The sequence below is a fragment of the Somniosus microcephalus genome, unplaced genomic scaffold, assembly GCF_052327205.1.
Source record: "Somniosus microcephalus isolate GS21.2 unplaced genomic scaffold, FLI_Smic_1.0 unresolved_chr1, whole genome shotgun sequence".
Lineage (NCBI taxonomy): Eukaryota > Metazoa > Chordata > Chondrichthyes > Squaliformes > Somniosidae > Somniosus > Somniosus microcephalus.
Window position 1 is genome coordinate 57603626 of NW_028225179.1, and position 16404 is coordinate 57620029.

The window sequence follows — 16404 nt, forward strand, 5'->3', positions numbered from 1 at the left end:
CACCCTCCTTTTTTGTTTCATCATTTTCTCGATCTCCCTCGTCATCCAAGGAACCCTTGCTTTGTTTCACTTAACCTTCCCTCTTGTTGGAATGTACTTAGCCTGTACTTGGAACATTTCCTCCTTAAAGATCACCCATTGTTCCATTACAGTTTTTCCTGTCAGTCTTTTGTTCTATATTATGCTGGCTAGATCCTGTCACATCCCATTGAAGTTAGCCCTATTCTCGTTTAGAAGTTCCACTCTAAAATGTTCCTTGCTCATCTCCATTGTTAATCTAACTCTTATGATACGATGATCACTAGTACCCAAGTGTTCTCCCACAGACACTAGGCAGACCTGGCCCACCTCACTCCCCAGAACCAGGTCGAGCAATTAATAGAAACATAGAAGATAGGAGCAGGAGTAGGCCATTCGGCCCCTCGAGCCTGCTCCACCATTCAATAAGATCATGGCTGATCATCCAAACACAGTACCCTGTCCCTGCCTTCTCCCCATATCCCTTGATCCCTTTAGCTTTAAGAAATATATCCAAGTCCTTCTTGAATATATTTAATGAACTGGCCTCCACCGCCCTCTGTGGCAGAGAATTCCACAGTTTCACCACTCTCTGGGTGAAGAAGTTCCTCCTCATTTCAGTCCTAAATGGCTTACCCCTTATCCTTAGACTGTGACCCCTGGTTCCTCTTTCTTGTTTGCGCAAGAACATATTGGTCAAGGAAATTCTGCTGAACACATTTCAGAAATTCCTCCCCCTCCTTTCACTTTACCCTTGCATTATCCCAATCGATATCTGGGTGATTAAAGTCCCCCAACATCCCAGCTCTCGTTCTTGCATATATCTGCGAATTCCCTGCAGATTTGCTCCGCTCCCTCCCTCTCACTATTTGGAGGCATATAGAAAAACACCAATAGAGTGTTCATACTCTTTTTGCTCCTCAACTCTGAACAAATGGATTATGTCTTTGCCCCCTCAAGAACAACCTCACTTTCCAATACTACTAGTTCAGTTGTCGGTTTTCTGGTGACGTGGAAGATGAAGGTCCCACTTGCTCAACGAAGAATGATATTATACATGGAACACATTGGCACTGATAACTAAAGCGGACCCGATACAATCAGCATCAGTCAGTGGTCGCATGGCCTAATGGATACGCTGCCTGGCTCAGGTGTTGATCTTGTTGTTTATTGGAAAATGACCAGTTCGATTTTTACTCGGGGCGTTCGACCGATTGAATGACAATGTCTCCAAGACGATCAGAGCTGGTTTACACCCGCCCGTTTCAAAATAGTCCCTTACATGATGCAATGGAAATAAGTAAATTGCTTTCGCCGACTGAAGCTGACTGTTCTTTTGCAACATTGTCGATCTAGGTGCTCGGGCTGGCCTTTTACCAGAATGTTACCAGGGCCCCAAGAGTTAGATTATGAGGAGAGATTACAGAAACTAGGCTTGTGTTTCCTAGAATGTCGAAGGTTAACGGGTGGTTTGATTAAGGTCTTTTGGGGGGATTTGTAAGCAATTTATTGGGTAAATAGAGAGAAAACCGTTTCTAGTTGGTTCGGGACAATAGGACAATAGCTCATAACATTAAAATTAGAGCCAGGCCATAGAGGAGAGAACTTAAGAAAAATGTCTTCATATGAAGACAAGTATAATTGAAAGAACATGGAATAGAGTTCACAAATAGGAGCTTGATTTTCCCTCCCTCAATTCCCTCTTGCCTCTGTCCCTTTTTAACTTTCTGTTCCATCCACACATTCTGTACCTCCGATATCATTGTAATCTGCTAATTTAGATATACAACATTCGATTCCTTCATCCAGGTTATGATAAATACGGGGAGCACATTCTCGAGTGTTCACTGAAATCTTCTTACATAGAAACAAAGAAACATAGAAGATAGGAGCAGGAGTAGGCCATTCGGCCCCTCGAGCCAGCTCCGCCATTCAATGAGATCATGGCTGATCATCCAAATTCAGTACCCTGTCCCAGCCTTCTCCCCATATCCCTTGGTCCCTTTAGCCTTAAGAAATATATCCAACTCTTTTTTGAATATATTTAATGAACTGGCCTCCACCGCCCTCTGTGGCAAAGAGTTCCACAGGTTCACCACTCTCTGGGTGAAGAAATCCCTCCTCATTTCAGTACTAAATGGCTTACCCCTTATCCTTAGACTATGACCCCTCGTTCTGGACTCCCCGGCCATCATAAACATCCTTCCTGCATCTAATCTGTCCAGGCCTGACAGAATTTTATAGGTTTCGATGAGATCCCCTCTCAATCTTCTAAACTCCAGTGAGCATAAGCCCAATCGACACAATCTCTCCTCATACGTCATTCCTGCCATCCCAGGTACCAGCCTGGTGAATCTTCGCTGCACTCCTTCCATGGCAAGAACGTCCTTCCTCAGGTAAAGCGGCCAAAACTGCACACAATACTCAAGGTGCGGTCTCACTAAGGCCCTGTACAACTGTAGCAAGACATCCTTGTTCCTGTACTCGAACCCTCTTGCTATGAAGGCCAACATACCATTTGCCTTCTTAACCGCCTGCTGCACCTGCATGCTTACCTTCAGCGACTGGTGCACAATAACACCCAGGTCTCTTTGCACTTCCCCTTCTCCCAATCTATTGCCATTCAAATAATAATCTGCCTTCCTGTTTTTGCCACCAAAGTGGATAACCTCACATTTATCCACATTATCATGCATTTGCCATGTTTATGCCCAATCACCCAATCTGACCAAATCGTACTGGAGTTTCATGACATCCTCCTCACAGCTTACCCTCCCACCCAGCGTTGTGTTGTCTGCAAATTTGGAGATATTACATCCAATTCCCTCGTCCAGATCCTTAATATATATTGTGAACAGCTGGGTCCTAGGACCGATCCTTGTGGTACCCCACTAGTCACTGCCTGCCACTCAGAAAACGATCCGTTTATTCCAACTCTTTGCTTTCTGTCCGCCAACCAGTTCTCTATCCAAGTCAATACCCTGCCCCCAATCCCATGTTCCTTAACTTTGCACGCTAATCTCTTATGTGGGACCTTATCAAAAGTCTTCTGAATGTCCAAATACACCACATCCACTGGTTCTCCCTTATCTATTATACCAGTTACATCCTCAAAATATTCCAGTAAATTAGTCAAGCATGATTTACCTTTTGGAAATCCATGTTAACTTTGCCCGCTCCTGTCACTGCTTACCAAGTGCTCTGCTATTACATCTTTTATAATAGATTCTAGCATTTTCCCCATTACCAATGTCAGGCTTACTGATCTATAAAACCCCACTTTTTCTCTACCACCTTTTTTGAATAGTGGGGTAACATTAGCTACCCTCCAATCCATGGGAACCGTTCCAGAGTCTATCGAGTTCTGGAACATGACCAGTAATGCATCTACTATTTCTAGGACCACTTCCTTAAGTACCCTGGGATGTAGATTATCAGGCCCTGGGGATTTATCAGCCTTCAGTCCCATCAATTTTCCTAACACCATTTCCCTACAAATACTGATTTCTTTCAGTTCCACACTTTCAACAGGCCCTATGTTCCCCGGCATCTCTGGGAGGTTATTTGTGTCCTCCTTTGTGAAGACAGAACCAAAGTATGAATTTAGTTGGTCAGCCATTTCTTTGTTTGCCATTATAAATTCCCCTGATTCAGACTGCAAGGGACCTACGCTTGACTTCACCAATCTTTTTCTCTTCACATATCTATAAAAGCTTTTACAGTCAGTTTTTAAGTTCCCCACTAGCTTACTCTCATATTCTATTTTCCCTTTCTTAATTAATCCCTTTGTCCTCCTTTGTTGAATCCTAAACTGCTCCCAATCCTCAGGATTATTGCTTTTTCTGGCCAATTTATATGTCATCTCCTTGGATGTTATGCTATCCCTAATTTCCCTTGTTAGCCACGGTTGAGTCACCTTTTTTGTTTTATTTGTATGCCAAACTTGGATGAACAAATTCTGTAGCTCATCCATTTGGTCTTTGAATGTTTGCCATTGCCTATCCACCATCAACCCTTGGAGTGCCATTCCCCAATCAATCCTACCCAACTCGCTCCTCAGACCATCGTAGTTTCCTTTATTTAAATTGAGGACCCGAGTCTCTGAGTCAACTACTTCATTATCCAGCTTAATGAAGAATTCGATCATATTATGATCGCTCCGACCCAAGGGGCCTCATACAACAAGATTGCTAATTAATCCTTTCTCGTTACATAATACCCAGTCTAAGATGGCCTGATCTCTGGTTGGTTCCTCGACATATTGGTCCAGGAAACCATCCCGTAAACACTCCAGGAATTCCTTCTCCACAGTATTGTTACTAATTTGGTTGGCCCCATCTATATGTAGTTTAAAGTCACCCATGATGACTGCTGTGCCCTTATTGCACGCTTCTTTAATTTCCCTTTTCATGCCATCCCCAACCTCTGCCTTACTGTTGGGAGGTCTATATACCACTCCCACTAATGTTTTTTTCCCCTTAGTATTTCTCAATTCTACCCATACAGGTGTATGCTTGCGAAGTATCATCTCCTGATTTGTCTTAAACTGATGCCTTTTGCACATCTCAGGGCAGTCAGACATGCTCTGTCTGTCTGTTACTGCTTGTGGCCATTAACGGGAACAGGCCGCCAGTTAAACATTTATCAGCAAATTGAAGAAAGACAAATAAACAGAAAGATGTGTTTCTCTGCCCCAGTGCAAAGGTGCAATGGATGTTATTCAAAATAATTTCCCCGTGACAGTTTCTGTGGATTTTGTTTTTGTAAAGTCTGGATGTTGAATATTAAAAAATCCGTTAATGTCAGAAACAAACTTCTTATACGAGAATCGAACCAGCAACTTTGCTCTTATCGCTGCACGATTTAACCAACCATCCGTAAAAGGAGTCTCTGTAGGAGGTGCGAGCCCCAGGCTGGGTGGTTTGTGCTTCACTTCTCACACTGGGATACAGAGTTATTGTAAAAACAATGAACAAACCACATCCCTTAAACATTGTTCCCAGATGAAATAGAAATGCTTCAACAAAACTGTGTGTAAATCGAAAGTAACAGAAAAGGAGCACTGACCTCAGAAAATGTTTTTTGCACCAACACTGAACAGGATATTCGTCAGAAAGGTGAAGGCTAATGTGAAAACTCTGCGACTTCGACGTGATACGGACAAGCAGCCTTCTGATCTATATTCAGATGCGCTGCCATTGCACCACGGGTTCGCAGTGAGCGGGTGAAGACGGACCTATAGGAGGGAGATCGGTGTGGACCGTCGCCTGGGCTCACGGAGTGTGAGTGATCGGGAACAGTAGCATAGTAGTAATTCACTGGTTTCGTAAGCCAGCAGCCTGCACTAATGGTCCGGAGATATGAATTCAAATCTCACCACTGCAGCTGGGAAATTAAATTCTGTTAATTAAATAAACATGGAATTAAAAAAAATGATGGTATCAGTAATGGTACCCATGAAACTGTCGATACTGGTTCACTAATCTCCTTTAGGGAAGGAAATCTGTCACCCTTCCCTGGTCTGGCCTATACGTGACCCACAGCAAGGTGGTTGACTCTTTACTGCCGTCTGAAATGGCCTAGCCAGTCGCTCAGTTGTAACAAACCGCAACGAAACAAAATAATAAGAATAAAACCGGACGGACCACTCGGCATCGGCCATGGACAGGGCATGCCAAGCCCAGTCAACCCTTAAAGTCCTCCTCACCAACATCTGGGGACTTGTGTCAAAATGGGGAGCGCTGTCCCACAGACTAGTGCAGTAACTCCTCCATCACCGTCCCTAGGTGTGGTACAGAGTTGGGAAGGAATGGCCCTGGGAGTCCTCCACGTTGACTCCAAGTCCCATGAATTCAGGTCAAGCATGCGCAAGGAAGCCTCCTACTGCTTACCAAATACTACCCTCCCTCAGCTGATGAATCAGTACTCTTGCATGTTGAACACCACTTGGAAGAAGCACTGAGAGTAGCAAGGGCACGGAATGAACACTGTGTGGGGGCTTAATTGCCCATCACCAAGAGCGGCTCGGTGTCATGGAGGGCAGCACAGGAGCAGATGGAGCCTGGGCTCTTCCTGCTCTGTGTGTGTGGGGCTCAGTACTACACAAGATGAAAGAGGGTAGCTCACTCAGCACAGGCCAGGGATCTTCCAGCTGATAGATGGCTGCTCACTCAGAACAGGCGGAGACAGAGCCTTCACACGGAGGACACCTTCCATCGTGTTGTGTGGCACTACCACCATGCGAAATGGGATAGATTCTAGAACAGATCTAGCAGCTCAAAACTGGTGATACACGAGGCGCTGTGGGCCCTCAGCAGCAGCAGAATTGTATTCCACCACAATCTGTAACCTCATGGCCCGGCATTTCCCTCACTCTACCTTTACCATCAAGCCAGGGGACCAACCCTGGTTCAATAAGGAGTGTATAAAGAGCATGCCAGGAGCAGCACCAGGCGTACCTGAAAATGAGGTGCCAACCTGGGGAAGCTGCAACACAGGACTATATTCATGCAAAAAAGCGAAGGCAGCATCCTATAGACAGGGCTAAACGACCTCACAATCATCGGATCAGAACAAAGCTCTGCAGTACTGCCACATCCAGTCGTGAATGGTCGTGTACCATTAAACAAATAACGTGAGGAGGAGGCTGCATGAATATTCCCATCCTCAAAGATGGTGGAGCCCAGCACGTGAGTGTGAAAGACAAGACTGAAGCGTTTGCAATCATCTTCAGCCAGAAGTGCCGAGTGGATGATAAGTATCGTCCTACTCCTGAGGTCCTCACCATCACAGAAGCCAGCCTTCAGCCAATTCGATTCACTCTACGTGATGTCAAGAAACGGTTGAGCGCACTGGATACAGCAAAGGCTATGGGCCCCGGCAACATCCAGGCTATCGCACTGAAGACTTGTGCCCCAGAACTAGCTGCACCTCTAGCCAAGCTGTTCCAGTACAGCTACAACACTGGTATCTATCCGACAATGTGGAAAACTGCCCCTGTATGTCCTGGCCACAAAAAGCAGGACAAATTCAACCCAGCCAATCTACTCTGCATCATCTACAAAGTGCTGGAAGGTGTCGTGGACAGTGCTATCAAGCGGGAATTACTTGCCAATAACCTGCTCACTGATGCCCAGTTTGGGTTCCGCCAAGACCACTCAGCTCTCGACCTCTACAGCTTTGGTCCAAACATGGAGAAAGGAGCAGAATTCCAGAGGTGAGGTGAGAGTGACTGCCCTTGACATTATACGAACATGGTTGGGCATCTGTCAATTGACATTGAGCACATTCCCACAATGTGTCGGATGGATTGAGCAAATGATAATCTTAGGGGTGGGTGACCAGGCTGTGGGGCTTCCGGCTGGCCCTCTGCAGGTTCAACTAATCACCCAATCTGTGTTATTCTAGATGCTCAGTTAAGAATGACCACTTTTACTTTTATTCCCAATTCTACCACGGTTGTTCAGTCGTACCCACAGTGCTCGGATAATATTAAAAATGAGGCATCTTTTCAGAAGACGTGGTTCACCTCTTGGCAGCAACAGAAAAGGGCATTGTTTGATACTATCTTGCGATCCATAGGGGTCGACACGGAGTTATTAAATTCGAAGGATGTTGAGGTTCTTAGACATCAATTACTGGTGATGACACAGGCTGAAAAAAGGGAGGGGCGCCCGAGATTGTGATGACGGAGGACTGGAAGATTCTATCCACTACCTCAATTAATTTCAACCAGAATACCCGTTCAGTCCTGGTGTGCATTGGATAATTTAACACTGCAGTGGGTAAGCTACGCAGCGTGGGCCAGCCGTTGCCAAAATGTGCAATTGATTCTGAATGAATTAGTACGGAATATCGTTCGAGCTTTATTCAACCAGAATTGGCCGCTGGACTTGGCCCGCACAGCCCTGGGACCATTTGTGTCTGAATGGGTTAAGGCTCACTTGGGGAATTGTCAGTTTGATGGTTGTTTGTGTGTGGTCCTGTACCCACTTAACGTCACCCAACAAGTTGCGTGTCCCATTGTAAATTATGGTTATCTGAGTGACAATGTCACGTTGAGAGACACCGAGAGCCCGATGTACTCTCTATATAACGAAGGCACATGGTCCTACTCTGAAATTAAGCTGAGATTTTGTCGAAAGTTTGACGATAAGTATGTGTGTGATACTATCCATCAGGACAATGGTAAACATCCTGTATGGACGAGCCCGCTCCTGCAATGTTGAAGATCGGTGGTTAAATGAATCTATAATTGTGGATGTGGACTTTGGGCGATTGTCTGTACATAACTTGCGTCCTTGTTCAGGTGAATCGTTGTTTGTGTTCAACATGATGTAAGAAACATGTGCAGATAACCCGTGAGTTTAAACATCTTCTCGTTTGTGCAAAAGGCACTGCGTTGAAAACGAATCTATTCCCTGCACATTATTCTTTCCCTGACAATTGCTGGTTTGGCAGTTAAAACTGGACCCACCTTCCCTCCTGTCAATAAGTAAGACTGAAAGGCTCCTTTAAAACTTGCATCCGTTATTGCAACAAGGTGGGCCAGAGGAACCTAAGTGCCCACGTGGGACAGCGAATACGTAGATAATTTGCGAAAACACCAATTGTACCATCTGCTCCGGTGGAAAAATCACACCGCAAAAACATTAGTTGCTTTTAATGAGATTCGAACTCACAGCCCCGACATTCCCCGAGCCTGACACAGGACCTCTAAATACCGCATATTGACCGATTGTGCCACTAGACCCGCATAGCACAGCTTCGATTTATCCGTGCCCATTTACTTGCACATTTCAGGCTGTTTAATAGTGCGGGTGCGCAGGGGCATTGTTTAATGTTGTTTAATTGAGGAGCATTGGCTGCGATTCTATGAGCGAGTGCAGCAGGAGTTACTCTCATGTGTTAGCGAGCTGGTGAATTTAACAAAGGCTGCACCAGGTCCTGGTGTCATAACCATTGTCCATTATTACCCAACTCCTAAATAACAGTCTGCAAAATGAGAACGGATGAAAATGCATCACATGCAAAACACAAAAAGCTTTTTAAAGTTTTGCCTGTGACTCGTCAACCATGTATTTCGCTGTGTCCGAAACAGACAGTTGTCGGTTGATTATTGGTGATTAAAACAAACTTTTAATACATTTTAATGAGTTTTGCGTAATTAATAGAATAAACAGATTTATAAAAGTTATCTCGTCAACGTGTAATGGAAACGGTGTCGCAGGGTAAGAGTATTTATAGAAGGCAGTTGCTGTTCCGAATTGTTCCAATAATTATTTAGGGAGCAGCGGTTTCCAAAGTGAAGCGGTTATCACTTCCATCTAAAGTATAACAGGTCCCCGGTTCAATCATCTTTTGTAGGTAGAGATCAATAAAATACATTAACAGCCGCGCGGTATTCTCCTTTTCTCTATACAGTTCTGTACACACTCAAAATCTACAGAGATACCGACAGTGTGAGAGATAATTACAGGTTCCTGCAACGATGCCTCGGTTAATATCAACAGTTCGGCGCCGCATTTCAGAAGCGGCAACAAACCCATGAGTTTGTTTACTGTTCCCCAGCTCCCCGAGTGAGTGCGACCGCGACAGCAGCAACGTTCAGGCCGCCTGTCCGTCCCCGCTCTCTCCAAGTGCCCACTGCTGGTAGAAAGCAATGATTGCTGCTTCAGAGAGCGTAAACTGCCCATCGCTGTGAAACAAGATATCACTGAAGCAGAGAAGCGCAGAGATTTACGTCTGTATCGTCTAGGTGATATCGATTGACCAATTGCAGTTGGAACCTCTGAAATTCAATCTTTCTCCGGCAGATGCTGCATGTTTACGTATGAAAAGTGCCCTCGAGGTGCAATCGACAAATTTGGAGATGCCGTGTATTGGGACATGTTAAAGGAACAGCACAGTTAATGCCGAGAATGAATTAAACAGTAGCTCAAGCTGATGAACCTTGCACTGGTTAAAATCTTGGGCCGAGATTTATAGGAAGCGACAGTGGGAAGTGCTGTACTGCGATTTTTATGGTTCTCCAAGCATATTACGGGCAAGTCATCGACAGTAACAAGAGGGCTTGGAACGGGAATGGAACTGCGGGCACACTTGACAGAGCATTGGTATTGGGTATGTATAACTGCTGTCTCCAATACTCTGCTTGCCTGAATCAGCCAAAATGCAATGGACAATACATGACAAATCCATTTGATTTCACATTTGATAACCAGTTGATTGGGTCTGTATTCCAGACAGAGTGACTCTTTAGTCTGGGGGTATAAATCTCGCTTTGGCGATTGTAGATTGAAATTTGCGAAGGTCCTGCATGAGTCCCTTTTTAACGTCGACATCTGATATTGGGCTTGCGCTCAAAAATTGTTCCAATCCGCCTAAGAAATAATCGGTCAGGCCCCAAACCATTCTCCAACAATTTGGAGGAAGGTCAATGCAAACTTCCATGTAACTATCATGGCTTTAAAGGCAATCACTTAAAGTATTTTTTTGCAACCTATCACCTGTAATGGTTGTAACTATATTTGGGTGTGTCCATGTTAATACAAATGTATTTGTGAGTTGCTATTATGTTAGATGTAAATGCTTTTGCACATCTGTTCGTAACAAATATATTTAGGTGTATCTATATTAATTATTAATGTATTGGGTGGGGGAATCTGTGACAGTTATAAATGTATTGCTGAGCGCTGCCAAATGTCCAGTCCGACCCCATTCTACCTTTTCATTTTCCCCACGTGGCATTCGGCATAACATCTGTTACATCCGGATTCAACTGTTGCTTTTATTGATATTTAAAAAATCTAAAGATTAGAAAGTTCTAACTCTGCATCTACCAGCCTCTCTGATACCTCCTGAGCACCCCTTACCCTCTTTGATACTCCCTGAGCGACGCTTACCCTTTCGCGATCATCCGGAGCGTCCTTTGCCCTCTCTGACACATCCGGAGCGTCCCTTACGCTGTCTGGTAGATCCGGACCGAACCTTACCCTGTCTGATAAAACCAGAGTGTTCATTTCCCTGTCTGGTACACCCGGAGCGCCCCTTCACCACTCTGACACATCCAGAGTGTTCATTTTCCTGTCTGGTACATCCGGAGCTTGCCTTACCTTGTCTGTTACATCCGGAATGTCCCTTACACTGTCTGTTATCTCCTGAGCGTCCATTGTCCTTTTTGATAACCAGTTTGCCAAAATTGCATATTTCACCCCTCATTCACAGCTATGTAGCGCTTCCTGTCGATCCCGCTCCTCAAATGTTTAGGGAAAAGCGCCAACAACCAGGTAAACAACACCCAGTTCTACAGTTTGCCTCCCCATTTCACTTGATTTCCCAAGGAAATTTCGTGTACAATCGGGCTTCTTTGGATCCAAAGGCCGGCCCTGCTTTCGCAGTTCTTGTCTGTTGAGCGGTCCCGCGGGTCTAAATTTATCGACTGGTTTCAAAGCGCCAATTCAGTTTGTGCCTCCGGAACAGCGGTGGGAGCAGAGAAAACTTAACGGCGTAAGTAGCTGAAAGTGAATGTTAGATTAAGGTAGTTCCGCAGGAAAGTTACAATGAAATGGAAGGAGGAAAGTGAAGGAGGGCTACGGATTGTGGAAGGAAGCAAAAGCTGGGCGAAGAGGCGGGTTTGAATTATGGAGTATCAAGCTCAGGCATGTGAGAGTGTGGGGATTTGAAGGAGTAAATAGGTTTTCACCGCCAACAAAATAATATTTGTTTCAAGTAGTAAAGATTGCTATGCTGGGGTCTTTTCGCAGGAGTTGCAGAGAACAGAAGATATAAAGCGAGCTGTGCCGCGATTGGGATTCGAAGCGAGGTTGCAGCGGCCACAATGCAAAATACTAATCACTATACGATCACGGCACCAAACATCAGCTGCTAGGTTTCTCGTCTGAGCACAGCAAAGTCACGCACCGTACTGCTTAGAACTGATGGATTTTTGGTGAAGAGGCCAAAATCAGCACCGCCAAAAATTATGGCAGCGATGGAATTCGACCCACGCCCCGCAGCCTTAATCCAGAATGGAAACAAGTGCAGCCGCAGTTACAATTAAAAGGATTGTAGCCCTTTCACAAGAGAAGAAACTCACACTGGAGCGTTATGAAGACAAAAGAAAAGCCCCGCTGAGGAATCGAACCCAGAACCTCCTGTTTACTAGACAGGCGCTTTGACCTGCTAAGCCACGGAGGCAAATCACGCCGGCTTTATACCGCTCACTGATAACTATCAGCTATCTGTCACTGCCTGCTGGAGTCTGAGGCCGTTTTCTATTGATCCATCTCTCTTGTCTATTCCGCCATGTGCCCCGATGCTGTCTGTATCTCTGCGTTTATCGCAGAGTCAATCTGTGAGTTGATACTGAATGACTACCTGTGTTTGTGTCTTACATGAAATAAATGAGGAGATCAGACAATTCTTCCTCTGACACTGGGGAACTAATGATTCGACATTTATAACAAGATACTGTTTATTGTGATGCAGCAAATACAATGTTGCACCTTGAATGATTGATGTTCAATTCTGTGCAAAAGGAACTGTGACCCCTGACGTGTTTTCAATATGCCGCCTTTTAATCTGACGTCACAACTGCCACCATTGCACCTCAAGATAATTCATAACTAATAAACAGAGAAGTCAAGCAGTGAAACGGTATTTGTAGAAAGGATTGTGAGACTGTGGAATGCACTGGCCCAGAGCAGCAGATTTAAAACAATGTTTACAAAACTGGCAGCATGTGGGAGGAACGGGAGAGGGAGGCAGGAGAGCCACAGGAAACCCACACAGTAGCTTTGGGCGTTGTTCCCTGACAACTGCATAGTTGCACATGGCACGGATATGTTTACGGTTAAATATGAATAAATTGCAACGTATGTTTACAGCTGTTTATATTTATGCCATGTTACACTCATAGGAACACAGAAACAGGAGGAATCCATTCAGCTTATCGAGCCTGCTCCGCCATTCAGTTAGATCATGGCTGATCTGTGTGTTAACTCCATCTACCTGCGATGATTACATGAATCTTCAAATCCATGCCTAACACAAATCCATCAATCTCAATTTTGAAATTGCCAGTTGAACCCCAGCCTCAACGGCATTCTGGGGGAGAGAGTTCAAGACTTCCTCTGTGTGAAGAAGCAATTCCTTACAACATCTCTTGACTTGAGAGCTCCAATTTTACGGTTTCACCCCATTGTGCTGGACCCTCTCACCACAGGAAGTAGATTCTCTCTCTCTTACACCTATTTGTTTGCAGCTCTGACCGAAGTCCACACCCCAGAATATTAACTGTCGCTCTGATTCTGCCCCTCTAATTTGGATTTTGAGCCCGTGCCTCTTTGCTTGATGATTCTTTGCGCCCTCTCTCTGCAATTGGATGTGTTGCAGATTACCGGCAGGAAGCCGCAGAAGCGAGCGGAATATGAGCGCTGATCAGGGGAATGCTGCTTCTCATGGTTGTCGCACACCCCGCGGGAGCCGGCGGGGGTTTGAAAGCCTCCATGTCTCACACAGTTAGAATTGATGACGTGGTGTCTCAAAGTACCACTCTATAATGGAAGAGCCTTTGTATGGGGGTATTTGAGATGCAACAGGATTTCAGGAACCCGCCTGACTCCAGATCGATAAGACCACCTGTTCGAATCACACCCGGATCGCGGCTACTTTTATACCAGATGTGCCTCTGAATAAATCTAATCCGCTCACAATAAACACTGTCAACTTTCAATCTTTAGCGGACGAGTTTCTCCGAGCGATGTATCTGATTTTCTCATGAATTCGTTTATACAAACTTCGGGAAAATACGGAAATAGAAATTATTTACAAGGAAATCATGCAGATATATCTTCAAGTCTCCCAGTCACCCACAAAGAAGCTCAAACTCACCGATTCTGAAGCATGCGGTGTAATCGGCTCTGTGGCGCAATGGATAACGCATTGGACTTCTAGTGTAATGGCTGGCGTGGTCATTAAAAGGTTGTGGGTTCGATCTCGCCAGAGTCGCTGAATCAGGTGTCGGTGAGGAAGCAAAACCACATTGATGTCCTGCAACGACTGGGAATCGCCAATGAGGTCGTTTTGAGTTGTGAACAATTAACATGTCAGCTTCAATCTGCGCACCTTCTGCAACTGTAAAAAGACATCATTTGAACCTGGGAACCTCTCCCATATCAATCAATGAAACCCCCCAAGCGAGAATTCAACCCCGAGGCCAACGAGCCGCTGGTAAACGAAACGGTATGATTTATTTCTCACCGTCGAATCTCGATTTTCCTATAAAATGTGCAGCATTAGCAAGTGGTAAACCAAATATTTCAAGTCAACCATATCATCCTCACTTCACCAGGTTCGGTTTGAAAGTTCGAATTTGACTTTACTTAATTACTTCCCCTGACGTCTCAGTCATTATTTCTTTCTTGACCCGTTCCTGCTGGTGTGGCAGGTTAGATCAGCCTTGACAGTTCAAGGAAGCCTGAGACGTCCATCAGTGGAAAGCACAGAGAGGCAAGATAGAGAGACGGAGACATTGAAAGATGGCGTCTAGCGGTATGATCCTCGCACCGAAAAATCCACTGATTTAAATGCGAGAGGCGAGGACACAAATCCCGGATGAGCCCCCGCTCTTTAGTCAAAAATCCCCATTTCCCTCAGTTTGGCGACATTGCAGCAGATTTAAAATAATAACTGTCAAAAACTCTGCACCGAGCTTGTGTCCAGTACACCGCAATAAACCTGCGATTTTATTAATAAAAGCGGGAATACAGTCCCAGGTGTGCGGAAACTGTGAGGTAAATATGTAAATCCGCTTGTTTACAGCGGCCTGCTCCACATTTTCCAAATTGTCAATCTGGGAGCGAGAGCAGGACATAGCTACAAGTCTGCCGCTCAGTCACAAAGCAGCACAAACTCACGGATTCAGAAACAACTCATAGATGGAGAATGAAAGATAAGCACAACCAGAGTAACCTGCAATACCTGTATAGAAACATAGAAACATAGAAGATAGGAGCAGGAGTAGGCCATTCGGCCCCTGGAGCCCTCTCCACCATTTAATGAGATCATGGCTGATCATCCAAACTCAGTACTCTTTCCCTGCTTTCTCCCCATATCCCTTGATCCCTTAGCCTTACGAAATATATCCAACTCCTTCTTGAATATATTTAATGAATTGGCCTCAACTACTATCTGTCGCAGAGAATTCCACAGGTTCGCCACTCTCTAGTGAAGAAATTCCTCCTCATCTCAGTACTAAATGGCTTACCCCTTATCCTTAGACTGTGACCCCTGGTGCTGGATTCCCCCGCCATTGGAAACATCCTTCCTGCATCCAGTCGGTCTAGTCCTGTTAGAACTTTATAAGTTTCAATGAGATCCCCTCTCATTCTTCTAAACTCTAGCTAATATAAGCCTAATCGACCCAATCTCTCCTCATACCTCATTCCTGCCATCCCATGTATCAGTCTGGTGAATCTTTGCTGCACTCTCTCCATGGTAAGAACATCCTTCCTCAGATAAGGTGATTAAAACTGCACACAAAACTCAAGGTGTGGTCTCACCAAGGCCCTGTACAACTGCAGCACGACCACCTTGCTACTGTACTCAAACCCTCTCGCTACGAAGGCCAAAATACCATTTGCCTTCTTAACTGCCTGCTGCACCTGCATGCTTACTTTCAGCGACTGGTGCAGAAGGACACCCAGGTCTCATTGCACTTCTTATGTTCCCCTTTTCCCAATCTATTGCCGTTCAAATAAGAATCGCTCTTCCTGTTTTTGCCACCGAAGTGGATAACCTTGCCTTTATCCACATGAGACCGGAACTTTGGGTCCCCACGGGTGAGTACGCGCTGGGTACTCATGCGTTGGCCCAACAAAAGTGTCGGTTTCGTGCATGCATTCAGCATGCGTGGGATAACGGAACTTCCATTCCCTTAAAGGAACTGTATCACAGGATGAACGCGTGTATGCCTGGAACTTCATTTTTTTTTGCAGGTTTTACCTTTCGTGTAAATCTCCAGCAGCTCCAGTCAGAAGGCCTGCTGTTAACAAGGTAAGTGGTGAATTAAGTAACATAAAAATATTTTTTCCACAGGGTTATTATTTTAAATAATTTAAGGAGAGGTAAGTTTATTTTTAGCCCCGTTAGAAACTGCAATTATTTTTTTCAGAAATGTTAATTATTCTTTAAAATATTTATTTTATGTAATATATAGTTATTTTAAAAATATGATGGATTCTTTTAAATTTATTTGAAGTTTTAGTTATGTTTTGGGGCTGAATTGTATTCATAGATTTGACAGGTCTTCCTGTCAAATCTATGAATACAGATTCCCTTCGACCATTGGCTCTCCATGGCCCACGTGATCCCTGGGAACTCTTT

The 16404-nt window shown here is 44.8% G+C and overlaps 1 pseudogene; it reads left to right on the forward strand.

Annotated features, from left to right (window-relative positions):
- LOC147095336 (putative G protein-coupled receptor 139) overlaps nucleotides 1-16404 on the forward strand; it is a 59865-nt pseudogene that overhangs the window by 40310 nt on the left and 3151 nt on the right.